This window comes from Carcharodon carcharias, chromosome 12, assembly GCF_017639515.1.
Source record: "Carcharodon carcharias isolate sCarCar2 chromosome 12, sCarCar2.pri, whole genome shotgun sequence".
NCBI classification, from domain to species: domain Eukaryota; kingdom Metazoa; phylum Chordata; class Chondrichthyes; order Lamniformes; family Lamnidae; genus Carcharodon; species Carcharodon carcharias.
In genome coordinates, this window is record NC_054478.1 from 127,863,422 (window position 1) to 127,888,371 (window position 24,950).

A 24,950-nucleotide genomic window follows, 5' to 3' on the forward strand; every position below is an offset into this window, starting at 1 on the left:
TCCAAAGCCCAGCCCCCAGAAGCCCTTACCCCCCCACTTAGTCCTCCCAGCCCCCAGAATCTCTCCCCTGCTTAGGCCCTCCCCTTTCTAACTCCCTGAGACACCCTTACTTCTTCTGCCACCCTTAGTCCTTGACCTCTCCCAACTCCTTCTTCCAGCCTTACCTCTTCCTCCAGTCCCACTTCTTCCTCCAGCCTTACTCTTTCCTGCTTCCTGACTCCTTCCTCCGACTTACTTCTTCCTCTACCCTTACTCCCTCCCCTCTCCACACTCCTCCCTTCCCCGAGACTCCCTCTCCTCTCTGCACTCCTTCCCCTCTCCACACTCTTCCCTCCCCCGGGCTCCTTCCTCTCTCTGTACTCCTTCCTCCCTCTGAACTCCTTCCCTTACACCTTTCCCCCCATACACCTACCTCCCCAAATGCCATCTTCTCCCCATTACCCCCTCCTCCTCCCTACTCCCTCCCCCCACTCCCAACCTCACGCCCTGACATCTTCATTCGCCCCCCCCGCCTCACCCTGACACCTTCATTCCCTCCTCCCAACTTCACCCCTTGACACCTTCATCCCCCCTCCCAACCTCACCCCTTGACACCTTCATCCCCCCTTCTAACCTCACCCCCTGACACCTTCATTTCCCCTCCCAGCCTCACCCCCCAACACCACTTCCTCTCCCAGTCGATCCTAGACCATCCTCTCCCACCCCTTCAGCCATCATCCATTGTGAGCATCAACGGTGACTTTCCAATTGCTGTAAGCTGTTTCGCAGCGGAACCCTGTCTATGAGAATCCACCCAGCATGCCATAGACGTTCTTCCAGGGTCCCGTTGCTGTCGGGCTTCTGTATCTTCTGCTCCTTGGATGTCCGCGATGTGAGCAAGGCCCTGGTGGTAAGTCTCGACTTCTGCATGACCAGTGGGGAGGGATGAGCCCAGCGGGCTGGCCTTACAATGATCTGCTGATGTATTACAATGGGGTTTCTGACGTCCGATGGCGGGGAACGTGGCCTGCCATCAGTGGGCTGAGCGGACAATCACAAACGATTGGCCTTCCCACCATATTGTCCATTCACGCCACTGAACATGCTCGATGCCAGCGGTCATGGACGATTCCGCCCTTTGAAAAGGGAATCAGATAAGTACCTGAAGGGGAAGAAATTGCAGGTTAATGGAAAAAGAACAGGGGAAGATGACAAATTGGATAGCTCTTTCAACGAGCCGGCATAGGCACAGTGGGCCGAATGGCCTCCTTCCTTTGCTGCATCATTCTATGATTCTGTGAATAAGAAGTCTCTGCATTTGCCATACATACTGCCTACCCACTGTCCACTATTATTTATTTTTAATTATTAGAAGGAAGCTTTATTGACTTCAGATAAGATTTTTAAAGTATCAATTTCAGGCTGACGGACTAACTTAGAACAAAAAATTGTAACTTTATTTCTGTGATGAATGCACTGCTAGGATGCTGGCCATGCTTGGTTTGTACATTTAGCTAGATAGATCTGAAGGGTTTCGGAAAGCAAAATGAATGTACAAAGAATCCATCTGTGCGCTGCTTTACCCTGGATTGAACCCACTACCCTTCACGCACATTTACACACACAACCTGACTGGGCAATGGCTCAAACCTGCAGAGTGGCAGGAAACAATTTGAATGCAAAAGGACTACATCTATATACAGGTTACTGATCCTGGATCTAACATCACATCACTCCCAAAACACACACACACACACACACACACACACACACAAGGTTATCACATATTAATGTAAAATGATTACATCTGCGCACATCCTATTTTACAACATACTGCTGCACATTTACATACAGATAACATTTAATGCTACTTGCGTTGCATCATTTCAGCATAATGAATATTAATTTATCTTTCTTTATGTATACTTTGTCATCTATCTATACCTAAAGCACATCATTTTTAATAGAAAACTAACATTCATTAACCTACCGAATAGTAAATTTCCTTTGTAGCTTCAAGCTCAGTAACACATTTTCCATCAATTGGTATTTTTAAAAACTGGTGCAAATGTGATTACACAAAATATATTAAAGAAAGACAGTGAACACGCTGGCCTAAATTTTGACGGCATGCCCTTGTTCGTTAGACTTTTGCCTGCACCCTTCAGCTCAAAAATGTTTTGCCCTGTAAATTGCTGGAAGTGCAAACTGATAATAATGCAACAAGGGCAGCGGGGTTTTTAGTGCCTTGGTGAACTAGGTTAACAATTATCACGTCACTGAAAGGATAGTTACTGGGCTTAACTTTCTGCAGCCAGTTTAAAGAAGAATTGATGTGGAAATGCAGCAGCTTCATGAAAATCACGGGAGAGTTAAGCACAAGATGCCAATTCGCTGGGCTAACAATGAAGCAGCATAAATTGTCCAGCAACTTGTGACGATTCACAACTCTGTGTATTTCTTCCTCCTCACAAGTTGTTAGTTGATTTTGAGCCCACAATTATATTTTAAATACTAATAAAACTAAGTGAAAGGACAAAGTTCATAGCACAGTGCACTAGAAAGGTTGAAAACAACGAAGGAGAATATATGGGTGTGAATATAAGGAAGGTGTTCTGAGGTATTGCCAAGCTTGGAGATTAAATGCCTAAATATTGTACAAGCAACAGGAATACAAGGAAGGAAAGATTGGGAATAAAGGGTAAGGAACGTTATAGCAAGGGAAGAAGGCACAAGGGAGGGTAGACTGAGGGAAGTAAGGAATGCCATGGTTTTGAGAAATTGGTGAAGGAGAAGTGATTCCCTAGTCACAAATGGATCAGACTGGAGTTTAACACAGGATATCCCAGTCTCATGATACAGCAGTAAACCCCAGTAAGCGATTTCACTCCAATTAAGTAACTGTAAATCAAAAGGAAAAGTGGTAGCCAATTAAAAATAGCTCATTTTAGCTGCAGCATATTTGGGTATGCAGGACATGTTGGATTTTATCACCCTATGTTCAGATCCTTCAGTGAAGGATCCACTTTCAGGCCACTGATCTTTACAACATTGTAATCTGTATAAAAACAAAAAAACTGCGGATGCTGGAAATCCAAAACAAAAACAAAAACAAAAACAAAAACAGAATTACCTGGAAAAACTCAGCAGGTCTGGCAGCATCGGCGGAGAAGAAAAGAGTTGACGTTTCGAGTCCTCATGACCCTCAAGTTCTGTCGAAGGGTCATGAGGACTCGAAACGTCAACTCTTGTAATCTGTATAATGTCTGTATTGTATGTGAGTGCCTGAAATGTAGTGATGTGTTTACATGAGAAACAGATGACACAAACTAGGCACCAACTTGGCACTGTAAAGTGTTTGTTCCAAAGATAATCGGTACAGTTTGAATGTGACACATGGTTAGATTAAAAAGAAGAGGTTTGGGAATGCATTTCATAATAAGCAATTTATTTCAATGTTGAAAACCATCTTTAGACCAAATCTAGATTTCCTTCTGTGATTAGGTAGAGTCTATTCTCAAATGAAGTTTCTAATTTACCAGAACTTGTCAAATACACTGAGTGCATCGCATAACTGTCAGTTGTCACAAGATCAGCTTGGGTAAAGAAAGCCCCTTGAACCTATTTGATCCAATTCTTCCAGAATACCAACCCTACAGTATTTCCACTATAGCATCTGTGTCCTGAGAAATCTATGCAATTTTTTTTTGATCATTACTGGACGATTAATCCCATTGTTTCTACTGTGCAAAGTTGTCGATCATATCTCAAAACATGACTGTCAAATGTAGTTTATAATGTTCTCATGGCTTAGGTTATTTTTTTAATTCTTTCATAGGGTGTGAGTATCTCTGGCAAAGCCAGCATTTGTTGCCCATCCCTCATTGGCCTTTAGAAGGTGGTGGTGAGCCATCTTCTAACTGAGTGGCTTGCTAAGCCATTTCAAAGGGCAGTTAAGAGTCAACCACATTGCTGTGGGTCTGGGGTCACATGTAGACCACATCAGGTAAGGATGGCATATTTCCTTCCCTGACGGAGATTACTGAGCCACATGGGTTTTTACAGCAATCCAGTAGTTTCATGGTCACCATTACTAAGACAAGCTTTTTTAAATTACAGGTTTGATTAATTGAATTTAAATTCCATCAGCTGCCATGGGCGGGGTTCAAGTCTCTGCAGCATTAGCCTAGGCCTATGGATTACTACTACTGTAACATTTCCATGACACTACCATCCGCCGATTTTCATAATTCAAAAAAGTTACAACATCTTTTCAAAAATAATCTAAGGGGCAAGAAAATAAAAATAAAGCTTGTTTTAGGGACATAGGAACAGGAGAAGGCCATTAGCCCCTCCAGATTGCTCTGCCAATTTAATCTCTAGTTTAGCTCAATTTACCAAACTTGTTCCATATCCCTTAATATCCTTGCCTTCCAGTCTCAACACCTCTTTGTGGGAGAGTTCAAAATTCCCACTACCTTTGTGTGAAGAAGTACTTCCTGACATCGCCCCTAAGTGGCCTGGCTCTAATTTTAAGGTGGCTCCAGTTTGTTATGAGCTCCCCCATCAGAGGGAATAGTTTCTCTCTGACCTTGTTTATAACCAGGCAAAGCACAATATCAGAGATGGCATCTGCTGTAATTAATGTTTTCAGTACCCACTCACCACCACCCCCCGACCCCACCACCCTCATTATTACATTTTGATAAAAACAGAGCATGTACACAGCATCTGCTGAAATACCAACCTGCCAAAGCGGCCAGCCCGGTGCTGCAGTACTGGAACTCTCAGAGCAGCCTATTCATGCCTTTGCCAGGTATGAGCTCTGGAAGAAAATTCCCCCGTGAGGCAATAGCTCTGATGTGCTTGTTTCCTTACAAACATCACTTATACACGGCCTAGTGGGTACAGATGCTGGATATGGTACAGATCAGAGGTGCATCTTTTGAATGAGACGTTAAACCAAGGCTCCACTTGCCCTCTCAGGTGGATGTAAAAGATCCCGTGGCACTATTTCGAACAAGTACAGGGGAATTATTTTGGGGCACTGGGCCAATATTTATTCTTCAAGCAACGTCGCTAGAAAAAGACTATTTGTTCATTACTGCATTGCTGTGAGCAAAATAGCTGCCACATCTCCTATATTACCAGGGCGATTACATTTTAAAAGTATTTCATTGGCTGTAAAGTGCTTTGGGGTGACCTGATCCCAAAGATGCTATATAAATGAAAACCTTCTTTTCTTTCTAAGACTACAGTACAGGACTCCCCCTAATGCCTCATTCAGTAAGCGCAGCCTCAGTGCTGTGCTGAGTTGCTGGTTTCAGTTCGGACAGTGGGAATGGTACTCCAGTTGGTCATTGTTACCCCAGAGCAACTTTGCGGAGAGAAACATAGATGCAGTCAGAGTTTGCACTCTCAGGACTGAATCTTGTGCTCTCCCTAGTGGTGCGCTTGGAGGTGGGAAGGGCGTGTATTTAGATGGGACGGTGACATACCTGAACCCTGCTGCCTTCCTACTTCCACCTGTATTAAATTCTGGGTGGGAAGGCCCATGGTTGACCCTCCCACTGTGCCACCAACTGGGGCCCTAAAGTAGCCAATTAAGGAATACTTAAGGCACTCATCCCACTGCTGCTGGTATTACCCCATGTCACCATGCAGTGTGCACGACTGCTGCTACCCTGTGGGAAGCGGTCCTTTGATCAAAGGCACTCAAGTGCCTGATAAATGGACTGGACATTGGGAAGGGGTGGGGACTTGCAAATGCCAGCCCCCACCCTTCTTCTCACCCCACCATCCCCCTCTCCTCATGATCCCCATTCCACAAAACGACCCCCACCCCCCCCACCCCCCACACCCACCACATCTCTTACTTTTGTCTTGGGTTGCTCGGCGATCTTGGGACTCCAGGGGGATGTTCTTCCAGCAGCGGCCATGGTCTCCTCTGGCTGGCAGCTCTCGCTAGGCGAGACTTCCACCCGGGGGACCTGATTCCAGAGGAAGGTCCGCTGCTGGCCTTGCTGTTGCCTGATTGGCATGTAGTTCAGTGGGCATTCCAAAAAGAGGCAGCGCTGGTCTCTCGCTGACTCCCCCGCCGATGCCTCAGCAGGATCTCACCCAACATCACTATCCAATGCTTGAAAGTGCACATGGATAGCCATTCCAACAAGGACAGGATTCAAGCATAATACTGCGGATGCTGGAAATCTGAAACAAAAACAGGAAATGCTGGGAAAAACTCAGCAGGTCTAACAGCATTCTCCACAGATGCTGTTAGACCTGCTGAGTTTTTCCAGCATTTTCTGGTTTTGTTAAGGACAGGTTTGAGCTTGTCTGTGGTGTTCCTGGTTGACTAGTCCATCTCAGGTCACACATGAACTTTGGTCACTTGGGTGACAACAGAAGTGTGCGGCAAGGGTCTGTGCCCACAGATTGCAGAGGCTGCTAGCTTCTTAAACATGCTGAGGAACTGTGGTGGGGTATACAAGAAGGGGACGATAGAAGATGGTTAAACTAGAACATTATCAACACTGGCACAGGCATTATTCAGCATGAATATTTTATATGCCAGGAGAGAGACATGAGGGGTAGAAAAATAATTGAAAAACAAGGAAAGAGTAGTAGAGCAAATAGCACTCGAGCAAATAGCATTCGAGCTGATCATTAATCTACCTGCAAGGAAAACCAGGGAAGATCAAAGTATAAGCAAACACTGCAGTAATCGTGTGAGCTACCATGCAACTGGCTCCAACAACTTGTAAACTGAACTGTTACGCCTCAAAAAGCTGGGGCCTGGGTGGAATTTGCACTTTGCAATTGAAATGACAATAGAAAACCTGAATTTGAGTGCCTAGCATGTCAAGGGAGGGAGTGCAGATGCTAATCGTAAGTAGCATTCATCTGAGCCAGTGTGGCCCCACAATCCAGTCCTGTCAATCAGTTCAGAATGTATGCTGATAACCTTTGAGCAGAAGTACAACTTTTCACTGCAAGGCAAACATGACAGTTGCAGCAAGTTTCTCAACTGCTAAATTTGGCATGCTCTGGAATCTTGCTGGTCACATGTCCTAGCTACAATAATTGTTGTTTGTCAAACACAAACATTACTGTTGCACTGAGAGTAACACGAGATTAACAGGGAGGGGATAAAAGAAAGATTACTGGTCACAACACAGGCTACAAGTCCTAAAATTCCAATTGCACAACCAAAATATTACCTAAAGTATGCCTTATATGAGTGTTTGCTTTCTGTCTGCCCCTTAAAATTTGGACAAGACAAACCTAATGACCGAGCAAAAACTCCTCTGAACAGATTTTTAAAAAAACAGATTGGGTAAATTTTGGAATGCAAATAGAAAAGTGTGTTGGAATGAAATTACACTTCAGGCTTGGTTTGAGATAGGACCTGTGCCAAAAAGCAATGCAAACAGGCGGAATTGAGCTATAGAACTGATTTTGGTTGTGAACCCTTTTGTTCATACAAGGTTTTGATAGAGTAGATAAGCAGAAACAGTTTCGACTGGCTGGAAGGGTCAGTAATCAGACAACACAGATTTAAAACAAGAGAAACAGAGGGTGAGATGAGGAGATTTTCTTTTACGCAGTGTTTGTTATGATCTGGAATGCACTAACTGAATAGTAACTTTCAATGGGGAATTGGATGATTACTTGAAGGGTAAATGAAATTGCAGGAGTATTGGGAAAGAGCATGGGCTTGGGACTATTTGGATAGCTGTTTCAAAGAGTCAGCATAGGGACAATGAGCAAAAAGCCTCCTTTCTGTGCTGGAGGATTCTATGATTCTATGAACTAAGGGAGAATTGAAATATATGCATTTACATTGTTAAACATATGTGAAGATTTCTGCTTACTGGCATCAAATATTTGGCGTTGAATGTTAAAGATATGATATTGGAACTTTTTAAGCGTCAGTACCGAAGTTTAAAAAGTTGGCATGACATCAGACACAATGAAAAGCCAGCTGCTGGGGAGCATTGTGAGGGGCTGTTCTTGTTATTCTCTCTCACCTGATGTCAAATCCTATCCTCTTACCAGCTTGACTGGAACCAGTTTGCAATGACACAAAGCGTGCAGTTGAACCACACTCCTAACGTCCTGTTGACAGCTCTGGCATTCTTGGCTGCCTAAAGCAGTAAGGAAGTACGAAAGGCTTGCACCTGGCACAATTCGAGTACTTGAAGGCATCATGCTTGAGAGCAGGTGTCATTGTTACACCAGTTCGACTCAAATGTCATTTGCATAACACAGCAACAAATCACAATTGCATAATCTCAATCCTCCTGAATGGCAACAATTTCCTCAGGATGTGCCAGCGATTTACAAGCAACTGCCAGTTTAGACCCAAAGTTCCCTCGGTGACCACAATTAGCCTCAGGATGACTATCTTCCCCATAGAGAAGACACTGTGGCCTTAAAGGGGCAGGCCACACTTTAAACACAGCTCCAAATTAGCATTGGATTTCCTCAAGGCAGTTACATCTATTCACAAAGGGCTATCAAGACGCAATATATATTGTAAATATAACCCACAATTGTATGTGTAGTGAGGCACATCAGAGTGCTTTATACTGTATTGAAGGAAATTAAACACTATTGCACTTTATATACTGTCAAATTTGAACAGTTATGTAATGTACATTTATAAGCTTTATGAATAAGGTATTTTTCTGAAAAAAATCAAAATATAAACACTCCCTTTGTTTTCTATGCAATAAATTGTGTGCTACACAATATAGGTTTTCTCCCGTTAAAAGATACCAGACTTTCCACAAACGATGGCAAAAAGGTACTGTGACCAATGGGGACCTAGGCTTGCTTGTGCTTATTTTAAAAACCCTCCTTAAAATAAAATCAGGAAGCCCATTTAAAGAATATTTTAAACACGATTCCAAAATTTCCTTGCACCTGATATGTCAATCTTCTTTTATCTCATCCTGAGCATTTTAAAAAAGGCGTTCGAAGATATCTCTTGTTCTATTTTCCCATTAAGTGTACAGCAGAGTGTTGCTGTGTTCACATTTGTCTAGATAAGGCAAGGGCGGGAGCTGGACACGGAACAAAAGAAATCCTGTCCCTTTATAGGATCGCTAGTTGTCTGGACTGCTTTCCTTATGCTAAGTGGCATCACGACACCATGGCTCCATACACACAATGAATGAGAACAGGCACAAAACACTGGGTAATTATGTTCATCAGTGGCCCAGCTAAGATGCTTAAGCATTTCTTTGCTGTTGGAAGCATTCGGTTGATAAGAGATAAGAGATTCTCTGAAAGACAGTTTTCTCTTGAGATCCTGTAGGGCAAACTACTCAATCATTAACCAACTGGAAAAAAAGGGAAAAAAATAGCCGACTTCAGTCGTCAAGCTTCAATCACACACACAATTCAATTATCAGTGCTGCAGATGAAACACAGAATACAGTTGGGCACTTGTTTCGAAATAGCAGATGAGGGGGTAGCGGAGGCAGAGGTCAGTGGCCACTTTGCCAAAGATTAACCGCAATGCATGTAATGTTTTTTTTCATAAAATGGTGCCCAATTAAGCTTGCAGTGTTGCTGAGCGATTACTTAAAATACTCAAACTCACTGACAGCAGTTGTAGTATTGCAGTGCAAAATTCTTGGTCAGCACCTTGTTTAGCCACAGTATTCCCAAGGCTTGCTCTGTGAGCACTTGTGTGTCAGGCAAGAGACTGTGTGTAGATTATAAATACACCCTCTGCTCACTGCCTGCACTGCATTCTGTGCATGCCTGTGTTCCGCTGGTGCCTGTCAATTGCTTTAAGATGAAGTCCCAGCACTTTGCAAGCAATGTGCTTTATTTCAGTGTAGTTCTGGGCAGAGAAAGGACCCAATTTCCAGCCTGCCTTGTCTGTCTTTTTATATAATAAAAGTTGTGAAGAGGTGCTCACGGATCACATGGTAACATGCCAGTTCCTATCTTGCGGTAGGCAGGAAGGTGAAGGCTCAAGTTAAAAAGAGGGAAAAGAATGTCAGATCAGGATAAAAGTAAAACAAGAGATTCCCCGAACAACAGAAAAGGGAGGGATATGTCTTCCAGCTCTACAGCATATTTAATTTAAACAAAATGGTGGTTCTTTTCTCTGTAGTATTTTACACCAAGGATCATGCTGATTATCTAAGAAGCAACTAAATTTTGCTAAGTAGGGATTTTGAATATATTGATATATCTGGTGTCATACAGCCACCAGTGTTGATCAAAATCTTCTCTAAGCAAGACATAGCGACACAACTATAGTAACAGCACAGATTTCCATATTGGTATTTTCAATGCTTTAGCTGAGACATTTTTATCATCCTATAGTCAGCTCAGAACTCAGTTCTAAGTACAGCACTAGCTATGACAGGTGGCTGTACAGCAGGTTGAACGAGAGAACTACATTTCAGTTCCCGGTAAGTAGATACTTGTTCTAAATCCCTATTTTGGAGACACAGGCCAAGAAACCAAAGCTATGTTTACACTACAGCTGTACATATCAATTTGCTCCAGATTTATGACTGTATTGAATTTATGCACACCAAGCAATGGGACCTAGTGAGGGCATCTCACAAATCTGTCATAAGGTGCCACATCACAGGGCATCAAGGCATAGCCTTGTGCCAACATTGCTCTATATGACAATGGTAGCAGCAGGTTGTCAGAGAGGGGCGGAAGAGACAACTAGAGGGTGAGTCATCCTTAAGTTAGATGATCACTGAAGAGTGTGGGAGAGTTAGCAAATGAATAAGATGGCATAAAATGGTGTAAAAAAATTTTGCAACTTTGAAACTTGATTTATTCCTAGTGCCCTATATCTGGTAACATCACCAGCTATAGTTTTTTTTTATTGAGAGAATGGAATCGAAAGATTGACTGCATTAGTATCCAACATGTACAATGCATTTTTGAAGTGCAGAATGTGTCCACATTTTGATGATTTAATTTGCTTCATTATTGAACAGCTGAGGAGCAAACTGCAGTTCTTAAACTGCACTGACACCAACTCTTACCATTGAAGTGAAGTGAAGAGCATTTCAAATTATTCTCAGACCCCAACAATATACTAACAGAACACAAAATAATGGTAAAGAATTCAAACAGAATGTTGCCCTTTCATCTCTAGGACTCTGTTTTGCATATAGTCTCAGCTAATGGGATGAAAGTTTTCTTTGATGGTTGTAAAAATCCCAAATGAAATACATTTGGGAAGTTCAGTTCAGCTGTGGGGAGGCTCAAAAAGAGAGTACTCATTGGCACGCTCGTTCAGCCCGACTTCCAATAGTGACTAGCAAACAGACAGCATCAGACTGATGAAGTAAGGGATGCCTTTCAGAGGCTGGAGAGGTAATTGAAAACTGGACAACAGCAGTTTGAAGGCCTCATGATTAAATCGAGTTTTAGCACAGGCTGGAGAGATCTTTGCTCTGTGCCCAGCCATGTAAGGCCTGACCTGAGAGGGCTCGTCACTGACAAATTGTTCCATTTCCCAGTGATGACATCTCTCACCTTCATCCGCAAAAAAGAAATATTTACCCAATAAAAAGATTATTAAACTTTTATACAAGTATGATGGCAATGCCATTACCCACCAGAGCATAATAATTGAAAATAGAAGTTTCACTGTTTTTGATTCAATGTGCTCATTTTAAGAATGTGCAATTTTACCATGTGACTCCTGCTTGCTCAGCCAGATTACTTGTTTATGCGTGTTTAACAATATCAAGCCTACAACAAAGAGCTCATTGTTCTGTCATTTATAGCACAGGATAGGACAGCTTACTCACAACTAAGTGACACACCAGCTCTGACATGCTATAAGTGTATGATAATTTTTAGAGCTATACCTCATGCTTTGATCTGTCTTGACGTCTTTCATAGCAATATCAGGTTGGATCATCATTCAATCGAACGACTACCTCAACTACTCAGATGGCACAAGGTGAGTTATCTAAATAAGCCAAAGAGCTGTGACTTCACACTTTAAGGTATCAGGGGTGATTTGATCAAGGTTTATAAAATAGTGAATGAATATTTGATGCTTGGGTTGACTGTTTGTTTCAACCAAATAGGTTAGGATGGACTAGAGGTCATCATTTTAAGCTGTATATGGATTTTATGAGGTGGTTATTTCCCCAGAAAATAATGGATCTGTGGAACAGGCTGGCACAGGGCAGGCTTGTATTCCCTTCAGTTGAGATGCTTGATAGATGATCTAGTTGATGTGCTTAAAATAATCAAAGGGTTTGATTGAGTATAGAGAGGGAATTTATTTTCTCTGCTGGGAGAATCCAGAACAGAGGGACATTCCCTAAAAATTAAACTTAGGTCATTCAAGGATGCTGTCAGGAAGCACTTCACAGAAAGGGCAGCGGAAACTGAAGCTCTCTCCCCAAGAAGCTGTTGAGACTGAAGGGCAATTGAAAATTTCTAAACTAACATTGATAGAGTGATAGGGCGAGGGTATTAGGTGATCTGGAACCAAGACAAGTAAATGGAGTTAAGGTACAGATCAGCACTGTGGGTGTGCCTACACCACATGGACTGCAGCGGTTTAAGAAGGCAGCTCATTGCCACCTTCCCAAGGGGCAACTAAGGGCGGGCAATAAATGTTGGCCCAGCACCGAAGCCCACACCCCGGGACTGAATTAAAAAAAACCATGGTCTAACAGAAGGGACTGAATGGCCTCCTCTTGTTTCTATGTTCATAAGAAGCACAGCCACTTGGGTGAGGCACCAAAGGACACGTGATACCATGAGACCAGAACCCAAAAGAATCATTGCCTTCAGGTGAAATGAAGAGATTGGCAAAACAAAATTCTCCTTCTTAGACAAGTCTCTCGGGATCGAGGATGACTTGTTCAATAGGTTCTGGGATGGCTGATAAGTCCAAGGTGTGATCTGCACACTCTGCCACATGTGGGGCAGGTAGTGCTTGAAGAGTTGTTTGGAGGTTGTGCGCTCCCTCCGATGCCTTGACTTCAATATCTGCACATTCCCGACTAAGTTTCTCAGTTTGATGCCTTGCCAAGTGAGCCTTCTCCATTTTGGTCGGTCACAAGCCAGGGACTCCCATGGGTCAGCAGGGATGTTTGACCTCTTCAGGGATGCTTTGAGGACATCCCTAAAGCGTTTCAGCTGTCATCCTGGGAGTCTCCTGCCACGACTGAGTTCTGAATAGACCAGTTGCTTCCGGTGTCTGGTGTGGGGTATGAGAATTACATGTCCTGCCCAGCGGAGCTGGTTTTGAATGATTAGCACCTCGATACTGGGCAGGTTGGCTTGGGGAGAGGAAGCTGCTATTGGACCACCTTTCTTGCCACTGCATTTGGAGGATCTTGTGAAAGCACCACTGGTGGTACTTTTCCAGAGCTTTGAGGTGCTGCTGTAGGTTGTCGAAGTCTCCAAAGTATATATGAGCGTGGGGATCACTGCTGCCCAGTAAACCAAAACTCAGTCTCAGGTTTGAGATCCTGGTCCTCAAATATTCTTTTCCTCAGTCGGCTGAAGCCTGAGCTGGCACATTGGAGGCAGTGATGAACTTCATCATCTATGTTTGCCTTCATCGAGAGGAGGCTCCCACAATACAGAAAATGGTCCATATTTTCGAGGATCTCACCACTGATCTTAATCAATGGGGGAGGTGCTGTGCTGTGGGAGCTGGTTGGAAGAGGGCCTCAGCTTTCTGGGTGTTAAATAAAAGGCCTATTTTCTCATCCACTTCAGAGGAAGAGTCGACAATGACCTGAAGCTCAGCTTCTTAGCGAGCGTGCACACAAAATATATGCCTTTTGGCTGCAATATTGCTCCTAAAATATACATAAATTGTATGACATTTTCAATCATCTTTCTTATTTTAGTTGTATAATTCAATAAAAAGCTGCAATGCTTAATGACTATATGTGCAATGTGCAGTGTTCCACTTGGCACAAACCAGACACAATCCATGTTCACTTGCCCATCTGCATGGTTTGCTGATCTCATGGTTTTCAGTATGTGGGGGTCTAAATATTCCTGAGCTGGAGTGAGGAAGGACAAAGAAGAGAAGCCAGCAGCTTTTCCAATTCTGGTCACCATCCAGTGACTCTACTGGAAGCTGTGGGGTTGTGTTGAGGATGCGTGAAGGTGGAAGACAATGGTCTTGCTGCGTGCATGAGGGGAAAAGATGACGGAAGAAGTCTGCAAAACTGTCCTCCAGCAGCTCTCCTTAAGGGGAGCGATGGTGTAGTGGTAATACCACTGAGCTAATTAATACACTGGTCCGGCTAATTGCCTGGGGATGGGTTCAAACTATGGTAGCTGGTGGTGTTCAAATTCCAGTGAATAAATCTGGAATATAAAAGCTAGTCTCTCGGTAATGGTGGGAGAATCCAGAAATAGGGGTCACTGTTTAAAATTAAGGGGTCATCCTTTAAAGCAAGGGTGAGGTGCAATATTTTCTCTCAGAGGGTCATGAGTCTTTGGAGCTCTCTTCCTGAAAAGGCAGTGGAAGCAGGCTCTTTGAATAGTTAAGGCAAAGGTGGGTAGATTCTTGGTAAGCAAGAGGGTGATAGGTTATTGGGGGTAGGTGGGTTGCAGATTTGAGGTTACAATCAGATCAGTCATGATCTTATTAAATGATGGAATAGGCTTGAGGGGCCGAATGGCCTACTCCTGCTCTTTGTTCGTATGGTTGTGACCATGAAACTATCATCGATTGTTGTTAAAAACCCATCTGGTTCACTGATGTCCTTTAGAGAAGGAAATCTGCCGTCCTTACCTGGTCTGGCCTATATGTGACCCCAGACCCACAGCAATGTGGCTGATTCTTAACTGCCCTCTGGAATGGCCTAGCAAGCCAATCAGTTCATGGCAACAAATTCTGGCCTTGCCAGTGACGCCCACATCCCATGAAAGAATAAAGAAAATAAACAGACAAGATCATCAAGGGAAGAAGACAGGGATGAAAATTAACAAAAACAAAACTGGATTAAGGAACCACTTGAATAATTAATTAAAAGTCAATCTTCATTTCCAAGCAAAAATGGAATGATGCATGTTAAAATTGAGCTGCACTTCAATCAGGGAAAGAACACTGACAGGAATAACTCAGTACTTTATGCTAATTCACATTTAAATAGTCAGGCTACTTCGTAGAAAGTCCAGATCAAAAGAAAGACATTTTTCCATGTGCCCATTCTATCCTTTGAACCTCCCCACCCCACCGACACCTGGTGATCTCTGCTTTAGGGAACAATCAGTTCTTTTCCCACCTCTCTGAAATAATAATAATGCAATGCTAATTGAATCCTTCTACCTGTCAATGCTCCTTTTCAAAAGGACATCAATCCAGCTCCCTTTGGGAAGTGCCAATCACCTACTTGTGAACAAAATAATTCATGTTCTTATCGAGCAACTTTTCCATCCTACAAATGGAGAAGTATATTGTTTGGAATGCCCGTCTGATGCACTTGAAACGGAAGTGCTGCCCATCTCATACATAACACAAATCACAAATCACTTCCACAAACTTGCCACAACTTTCTCAGTTTGCCTGATTACAATCATTCTCTTGGCACCAATAGTAGGAGGTCAAAAGTTTACCAGCTATACCTATGTGACCCCCAGAACACTGCTGGTTAGTGAACAATTTTTTCCAAGGCTACGTCAGCAACGTGTTCATGGACTGGAAGAAAATGCCTCCACTTTAAATAAACCAGTGAAAGTTACTAACATCGCACAGGTTGATTTGATCCCTCACTGAAATTTAGGCTTTGGTGGTGGCAGGCTTCTTCTTCTTTTGTATGGCTGGGTATGGGGCAACAACTATATTTTTACATCAAGGTGGTCAAGCCAAGATATTACAACAGGAGTGGCGATATATATCACTGTAATGCCTCCTTCATATTTTTGAGTCGGCCATTGAGTTCCATGTGTTCCATGGTCTGTTCTGGGTGACCACAGTAGCACACAGGAGAGTTTTAAATTTTCCATTTGTGTATCAGGGGTATCCACATCAGCCATGGTTTGTATGGATGTGGTTTAGGGGTGCCCATGAGCTTGGAGTTCAGAATCAGGGACCTTCGGTTTCGGGCCTTTCCTAAGGTGTTTACTTGCGACTTCTTCCCGAGTGAAATCGCATTGCCTGAGGTTGTGTGCATGGATCCAAAATGGCTTATGTGACTCCAAGTGGAAGTGAGGGACGTTGGTGAGGTCCTGATAGATGGGGAGACGTTTGTTTTCTTCAATTCACTGAGCTTCACAAAGGGTCTCTACTTCACAGCAGATTGTTGTGGTGGTGGTGGCGGTGCGGCGGGGGTGGGGGGGGGGAGCGTGGTGGTGGTGGTGGTGGTGGTGGTGGTGGGAGGCAGACGGCGTCAATCAAACTGAACTTAGTGGGAAGGGGACTGAGCTGGGAAACCGAGAGATACCATTATATCCAGTTCAATAAGGTCAAGCCAGGGCCTGCACAGACCAGGAGGCTGAAGACTGAGGCAGCGAAACGGGAGGCTGTCCATCAGAAACACATCAGCTACCAACCTCACAATGATTGGGATGGGTCAGAGAGGTGGTGATGGGGAGCAGACATGACATCCGCAGTTTTTTTGTTTTTATGACCTCTTTGATGTCATGGCTCCGCTACCGGGCTTTGACAGCAGCTTTAGGAAGCCAGGCCATAACAGATAACCTGAGAAAAAATGTTTCAAGAACCTGGCTCATGACGACCAGCTCCTGAGGATGTGCTTTTAACAAGCCCATGGAGTAATTTAACTAACAGTGCTGTTAAATAAAAGAAAACACATTCTCTAAATTGCTTCCAAGGTTCGATAGCTGCTATCTGATTGTCTATAGCACTGTACAGATTTTTTCTTGAAATAGATCCATAGAGGACATTTATTATGGTGATAACAAAAGTGCAAGATAGAATGATTGAATGAAAGCTCAACTTCCTATTATTTTCTGCCTGGCCTGCCAGACAGTTTTATTCTCCAGCTCTTTTGATGTGAGCTTAAGACAAGCACTCATCATAGTTTGCTGAAAGGTTTATTTTGGTGGATGTTTGTTCCGCTGTGCATTCTTCCAAGAGCAGGTCTAGCAAAAGTCAAGAATACGGGGAAATAAAAGGACTGTGTCAGAGTTGCAGCAAAATAATTCTCTTCACCCCATTAGCTGGAGGACCCACGAAATGTTCCTTTTATGTTTGAGCGAAGGGATAACTAAAGCAGAATGTACAGAGAATTTAGCTGCACCTACTCACACACATTCAGTGAATAGGGCAATCAGACATTCAAGAAAATATGGAGCAGGTACTTTCAACTTCTTCCCAAAACAAATATGAAAGGGGCAGAGAGGCTGCTCTGCCTGCCTAGTGCCAGCATTCGGAGGCCAAGACAGATTTCGGGTGCTGGCCTCATCAGCTTCATTAGCGCATCAACACCTTGCATTTCTATGGGGAGAATTCTCCCCCCATCAGGGGGGTTATGCAGGGCTGGACGAGAGCGGGAGAGGGCAGGCGCAAACCCGATCGGCACCCCCAATCGGGTCCGTGCCGCCATTTTATGTGGGCAGGCCAATTAAGGCCCACCCAGCGTGACGCGCACCCGGAAGCGCTGAGCGCTCCCTGCGTGGGCAGGGGGATACCCTGAGTCGGGGCCTGCGCTCTTTCGATCATGCGCGCAAAAGAGTGCAGGAATCTCCCTGAGGTACGGGGGTGCCTCAGGGAGATCAGTTTAAGTTTTAAAAACCTGAATAAAGGAAAGAAAAAGTTTTAAGACATGTTCCCTCATGTGACAATGTCACATGAGCTAGGACATGTCAATGAATTAAAAAAAAAATTTAAATGGAATTTATAAACACTTCGGGAAACCTCATCCCGCCTGTGGATCAGGTTCCATGAGAAACGTGAAGGCCGCCTGGGCTCTTCGCCTGCCCGCCAACCTTAAGGTTGGACGGGCAGCATTCTTAACTGCTTTAATTGATTTCTTAATGACTACTGTTGCCCGTTGACATTGCGGTGGGCACACAGCCGACTCCGGCGCGCGCCCGCTGAACAAAATATTGCAATGACATCGGGATGCACGCTTGACGTTATCACACGGCATTTTACGCGTCGGGAAGCAGGCCTCGCCCCGGCTCGCTGACCTGAAAATTCTGCCCCATAGCACCTTTAACACAGTAAAATGTCACAAGATTCTCCACAGGAGCATTATCAAATGTGACACCAAGTCATATAAGAAGATATTTGGGCAAGTGACCAAATAACTTGTTCAAATAGATAGGTTTTAAGGGGGTTCCTGAAAGAACCTGCTCAGGAATGATGGACCGAATGGCCTACTGCTGTGTTGTATGATTCTATGATATAACTGCAAGTAGTTGCCACTGTTAAAGTAATAGCTGGGATCAGCTACATCCATTTCCTTATCTAGTTTACATAGCTCTATAAGCTCACCACTCAGATGCTTCCTTTCTAGATTGAATCCTCCAACTTCTCTAGTTTTTCTTCATAACTCAGACCATTGACACCGAAGTTCATGGAGATCATAAGACAACTGCATGGGACTTTATGACGGATCACAGCAGGAGGCTCAAACATGCCACCGGCTTAAGCCTCAAGGTAACCTACCCATTTACTTGGCCAATGATTCATAATGTAGGGGCAAGGAAGAAAATACTTTAGTATTTTGGCAGCCTCACATGACCAAGCTTCTATGGATCATAATCAGTCAAACAAAATACCCATCTCCTCTGTTTTGCATCCAATGACAGTACACAATACTTGGAAGTCAACTTAATATTGTTCAGTATAAAGTCACTTTCTACACCATCCAGGGAGTGAAGTCTGATCTCAGTTTCAGCCATCTCACCTCTCAAGAAGATGTAAAAGAATCCATTGCACTATTTCAAAGAGGAGCAGGACAGTTATCCCTGGTCTGCTGGCCAATATTTATTCCACAACCAACATCAGTAAAACAAATGATCTGATCATTGTCACCATGCCATTTGTGGGATCTTGCTGTGCACAAATTAACCACTGCGTTTCCTATATTACAACAGTCACCGTGGGCAGGATCCAGGATCTTCCGGTCAGCAAGTGGGGGGCGGGGGGGGGCGCGGCGGAACTCCCGATGTCACCCGGCATCAGTTCCATTTTCAGGTTGGTGGAGTTGCAGCCGAATCAGCTGTGCGCCCGCCGACCTGTCAACAGCCCATTGAGGCCATTGAAAAAGTACTTAACATCATTAATGGATCTGCCCCCTAAGGTTGGTGGGCAGGCTGGGAGCCCTGGCGGGCTTCAGAAAAAGCATGAAACCTCATCCACGGGCAGGATGAGGTTTCATGAGGGTATTTAAATATTTAATAAAGGTTTCAATAAAAGTTATGGACATGTCCCTACTTATGTGACAGTGTCATATGAAGGGACATGTCAGGGAAATCTTTCTATCATTTGTTTAACAATTTTTAATTTGGGGCCAATCTCCCAGAGGCAGCACTTAGCCTCAGGGAGACCAGTGTGTTCTTCCGTGTGCATGCGCGAAAGAGGGCACTCCTGGCTAAGGGAATCCTGCCCCCCCCCACCCCTACCCACACAGGGAGTGCATAGCATTTCCTGGCAAATGTCACGCTGGGCGGAACTTAATTGGCCCGCCCACATAAAATGGTGGTGGGGCGCCAATCGGAGGCGCATCCTCCCGCGTTCGCTCCCACACTTCCCCCCAAACGGGGGGAAAATTTTTCCCCGTATTTCAATAGTTTTTAATTGGCTACACCACAGGGACTGCAGCAGTTCAAGAAGGCAGCCCACCACCACCTTCTCAAGGGCAATTAGGGACAGGCACTAGATGCTGGCCTAGCCATCAATGCCCAAATCCTGTAAATTAATAAATTGGTAAAGGGCTCTGAGGTGGTAAGTGGTGCAAATTCTTTTTTTTTTCTGTACAAGGGTTGTTCTATCTTGTGTGGTACGGTCTGTGAAATTTACTTAACTTGTGCATAGCTCTCCAGTGACTTATAATTGCATGCAGTTTGACTGCATTGGAAAGCCCTTTTGAAAAACCTTAGTGACAGTTAACATTTCGGGTAACAAATGAATTTCTCCTTGCCTGAACTTTTGGCTGATAATAATTCATGTCTAAAATAGCTTTCTAAGTTGAGCTACGATATTATGACACACTCTGATTGAAGAGGATAGAAATCACAATATTAAAACAAAACAGGGCCCTGGTCCTGCTCACAAGATAGAAATGGACGATCAATTTGTACATGTTCATGGCAGCTGCCACATAGGGTTTGGGCACATGGCTGAGATTGTCAATGAGTTCCCAATCTTATACAGCCCAGGGACTGATTTAACTCGGCACACCCAGCAAAAACACGGTGAAACCGGGGTTTGAATCATCGTGCATCACTTACTGCCCATTGCCTCGTTTAGATTCCACTAGCATTCACATTCTTCTGTGCAAATCATGATCCTATAATGTACAATTTAGACAGACGACTGGTTGGAGAATGTGCCCTGCACACTCTTCCCCATTGAAGCAGGCATTGAGGATCAAGAGGCCCCATAAAACATGTTTAAATAATTCTCTTGGTGAGCCCATGAGGAGCAGCAGTGCCCACACAAGTTGCATTAGAATAACGTGGACCAGTGCCACCTCTCAGCTTCTTCCTCTCCCTGAACCGTGCACCCTGCCCCCACCCTGCCCCTCCCCACATTGGACATCCATTCCTTATGTGTTGCCTGCCAGCAGAGTGGTAACGAGACCTGGCCTTGAAACGGACCAGCCCTCCGACCGGTATAAATGGACATGATTCCATGTGTGCAGCCGGGAGTTAAAATCTAACACCCGCTTCCCCTGACCCCAGTTTTCTCAGGAATATGTCGAGCAGAATTAAAGAAGAGAAACCCCAGGAATGGATCATACCAGCTGCCTGCTCTAGGCATGACTTAGACAGCATGATCATGGTAGCACCTGGCACAAAGTGCAGGAAATTCAGAGTGCACTGGCAGAAGATCTATCCATTTGTAAAAGTGCAGCGGCTTAAATTATGTTTAGGTACTTTAATTTAATTAGCACTTAATTTTGGTTTTCTGGCCCAGTTAGCATAAATAATAGAAATACTGATGTTTATCCAATTTCAGAATAAATGCCTCTCATCCTTACTATTATACAAATTGTAAAGGCCCCTTTAATGTTGTTCTCTATTATAGATTCATAGAGTCATTACAGCATAGAAGGAGGCCATTTGACCCATCAAATCTGTGCCAGCTCTCTGTATAGCAATCAAGGCAGTCCCATTGTCACCTCTCTATTCCTGCAGCTCTGTAAGTTTATTTCCCTCAAGTGCTTCCACCACCCTCATCAGGACTCAGTATGGTTAAACAGATTGTATCTGATGGCTGGGAATGTTGGTAGAGAGCTGCTGTGATGGATTTGTCATTCACCTTAGGATTCTTGGATAAGAAGATGCGAGTGTTGGGAGCCCAGGTCGTTCTGGGGAATCTAAGATGCCACCATCATTGCCGAAACTAATTCTTCCAAAACTGCAGGCTGCGGCACGCATTACAAATCAAACACAATAGAAGCTTATGATATGGTTCAACCCAGCTCAGAAACAACATTAATTAGTTTGGAACTGCAAGCCTATTATACGAGGTTTATGTTTACCAAATTGCTCTGCATTAGGTTCACTGCTCCTAATGAGTATTCGTGACTGTCGTGTGGCCAAGTTGGGAAGGACTCCAAGTCAGGAATGTTAGCTGGCACTTTCTCCCATACTCCAGCCATTTAGAGGATGGCACTGGCCCCAGTCTGGTGTAAAATGCAAACAGAATGATGCTGTGTCATTGCTTCACTTCAATACAAAGCGATTGCAAGCTGGAGTGCAAGAAACATTGTCCAAAAGCAGTCCAGACCTGCTAAGTGCCCTAAATAATGATCGTATCACATTTCTCTCAGGCTGTGTCTTTGTGCCGGTGACATGGAATTCGCCCTGTACAAACTTACTGTCCAAATTTCAGTTGACTATTCCGTCCTGTTATATAATGGGACTTATAACTCAGCATTGCAATATGGAGATGTGAAGAGGAGTATGCTCAAGTGCTTGTTCACTTACTATCTCCATGGCCTCACCTCTCCCTTTCCTCTCCAGGCCGGTAAACACACAATCTTCTGATTTTCATCAGTCCACCATTGCCAGATGTGCCTGCAGCCTCCTTGACACTAATCTCTGGAATTCCCTCCCTAAATGTCTCTGCCTCTCTAAACTCCTTTAAGACTCTCCTTAAAATCTACGTTTTTGACCAGGCTTTTGGTCACCTGTCTTAATCTCTCCTTGTGTGGCTCAGTGTCAATTTTTGCCTGATTTAGGCTCCTGTAAGGCACCTTGGAATGTTTAAGATGCTTTATAAATATAAACCATTGTTGTTGCTTAATAAAAGAGGCTCAGTTCACCAAAGAACTAATTTTCTTAGATTATGTTAAATATAAATGAATTTTTTTTTCAATAAGTTTTCCATTGGCCAGAATTTTTACCTCGATGGGTGGGTGGGCCCCACCAGCTCAGCGGTGAGCAGGCAGCCGAACTCCGCCGCCGAAACGGGGCCTGCCACCGAAACGGGGCCTGCCACCGTTTTGAGTGGGCGAGCCAATTAAGGCCCGTTCAGCGGGCTGCCCGATGGGAAGCGCTATGTGCTTCCTGTGTGGGGGGAGGAGGAATTCCCCGTCTGTCAAAGTGTGCACTGCTCCCTGAGACTAAGTGGTAAAAAAAACTCCAAAAATAGGAAAATAGAAAAGTTATTAACATTTCCCCCTCATGTGACAGTGTCACACGAGATGGGAAATGTTAATAAAAAGGACATAAACTTTATTAAGGTTTTTAAAAACAGACATGAAACCTCTTCCCGCCAGTGGATGAGGTTTCATGTATTATCAGAAGCCCGCTGGGGCTCCTGGCCTGCCCGACGGGCAGGGCCTTTAATTATCTTAATGATCCTGTCAATGGCTTCAACTGGCCATTGACAGATCGGCAGGTGGACACCTGATTTTGCTGTCTGCCCGCCTTCTTAAAAATTTAAATGGACCAGGATGATGTCGGGGGTTCCTCCCAACGTCATCCTGCATCATTTTCCCATCAGCGAGCGGGCCCCACCCCCAAACAGCCGACAGGAAAATTCTGCCCGTTGTTTTTATTCTGCAAGTGATTAACGTTGAGATCACAGCAGGCACTGCAACCCACATGCTGTTTTACTGCTGTTGCACCTGCTGTGCACTGGTACAGTACAATGTGAGTTTTCACCACACGGCAGCAGCTCTGTAATCACCTTAAGGTTGAGGGAAGCAGCAAATGAAAGCAAAGGATTCACCACCCCATGTCCCCCAAGCTCAGGGCCAGAGGAAGAATAGAAAGATGGAAAACAAAGGAGGAGAGAGAAAGAGAGTGATAGTGAACAAGGAGAGAGATTGGCACAAAAGCAATAGGAAACAACAACAGCAACTTGCATTTAATTAGCACCTTTAATACAATAAAATGTTTCAAGGCATTCAAACAGGTAGTTTTAAAGCAGGGACTTCAAGGAGGCAAAAGAGGTAGAGGTTTAGGGAGGGTTATCTAGGCAGCTGAAGGCATGGCTGCCAATGGCATCAGGCCAAAATGAGAGGAACAGAGGGATGTACGGCTGAAGGAAGTTACAGAGTTCGGGAGGAACAAGGGGCAAGGCCATTTGAAGATACAAATGAGGATTTTAAAGTTGAGGCTTTGTGGGACTGGGATCCAATGTTGGTCAATGAGCAGAGGCGAACAGGATGTGGTACAAATTAGAATAATCAACCTAGCTGTCAACTTGTCTATTTGCATAGTAGCTGTATAGTATCATTGCCATAACCTTGGACAGAAGCTCACTGTCCCTCACTCTTAGCCATGAAATGGAGTGTGGTATTGTGGAAGAACAGATGCTGGGGGCCAATGACAAGGGAGAAGAAATTGCATGTTAACTTACTAAAAGGCCAACACTTATCGTCTTCCAAAATTGAACTACACATGTAATGCTATGACTACTTATATTATATTTTTTAACCCATACCAACCCTCACGATAGAAAAGAAAGACATGAAAAATTTGCACGTATCATTTTCTTTCACAGCCTCAGGACATCCCAAATGCTTTACAGCCAACGAAGATTATAATTCTGAAGATTCTGAAGATTATACTTCTGAAGTGCAGCCACTGTTGCAATGCAGGAAAATAATTAGTAAAAGACACCACTTGAGAATGTATATCCAAAGAGCAAAAGTAGCTTTCTAAAGTTCAGCCACCTTGTAATTAAACTACTGAGCATTACGGGACTACTTTAAATAATTTTAAATAACATTGCATCCATCTGCAAAATAAAGCGTTTGGTGAAGGAGATTCTTTTAAAGCGCACACAGGATACAGCGTAGCACTGTGTATAAAACTGATGCTTCGCTGCCTATAAATACACTGTTGTCACATACTGGGGCAGGGCTGAACACCAACCACTCACAGCAACACATGTTACAGTGTGTCAGCATTTGGCCCAGTCACAGACACCAAGGAGATAGAGAGACAGATTAACAGTAATGTGATGGGTGAATATACTTCTTTCCTGGGCACAATGCACAGAGCTGTAAACAGCTGAGGCGTCACAAGAAGTCTCGCCAAACTCTCTGTATATTTATATAGGGAGATACTTGCAGCTATTTTAAATATTGCAGGCCGTAAGGCAGAGGCAGAGAAATCCCCGTTTGTGTCAGGAGCTGAAATATGCAGGATGGAATCCGTGTTTCTGTGCCAGCAAGTAAACTGCCAGTCAGTGGGAATGGTCCCAATGACTAAGATAAAGTTGATTGCAAAGGAGATTTAGCCTACTTCCACCTGTTCCATTCTATGTTGATTCTGTTGCTCTGTGTTTGGATTGGCTGTCTGTTCCAGTTAATGTCAGCTACACTGTAGGT

General features: G+C 44.0%; 1 protein-coding gene across 1 annotated transcript in view; it reads right to left on the reverse strand.

The window, feature by feature from the left end:
* The window catches only part of LOC121285134 (receptor tyrosine-protein kinase erbB-4-like), a 1,067,779-nt gene that overhangs the window by 945,236 nt on the left and 97,593 nt on the right, over positions 1–24,950 (reverse strand). The window lies entirely within an intron of this gene.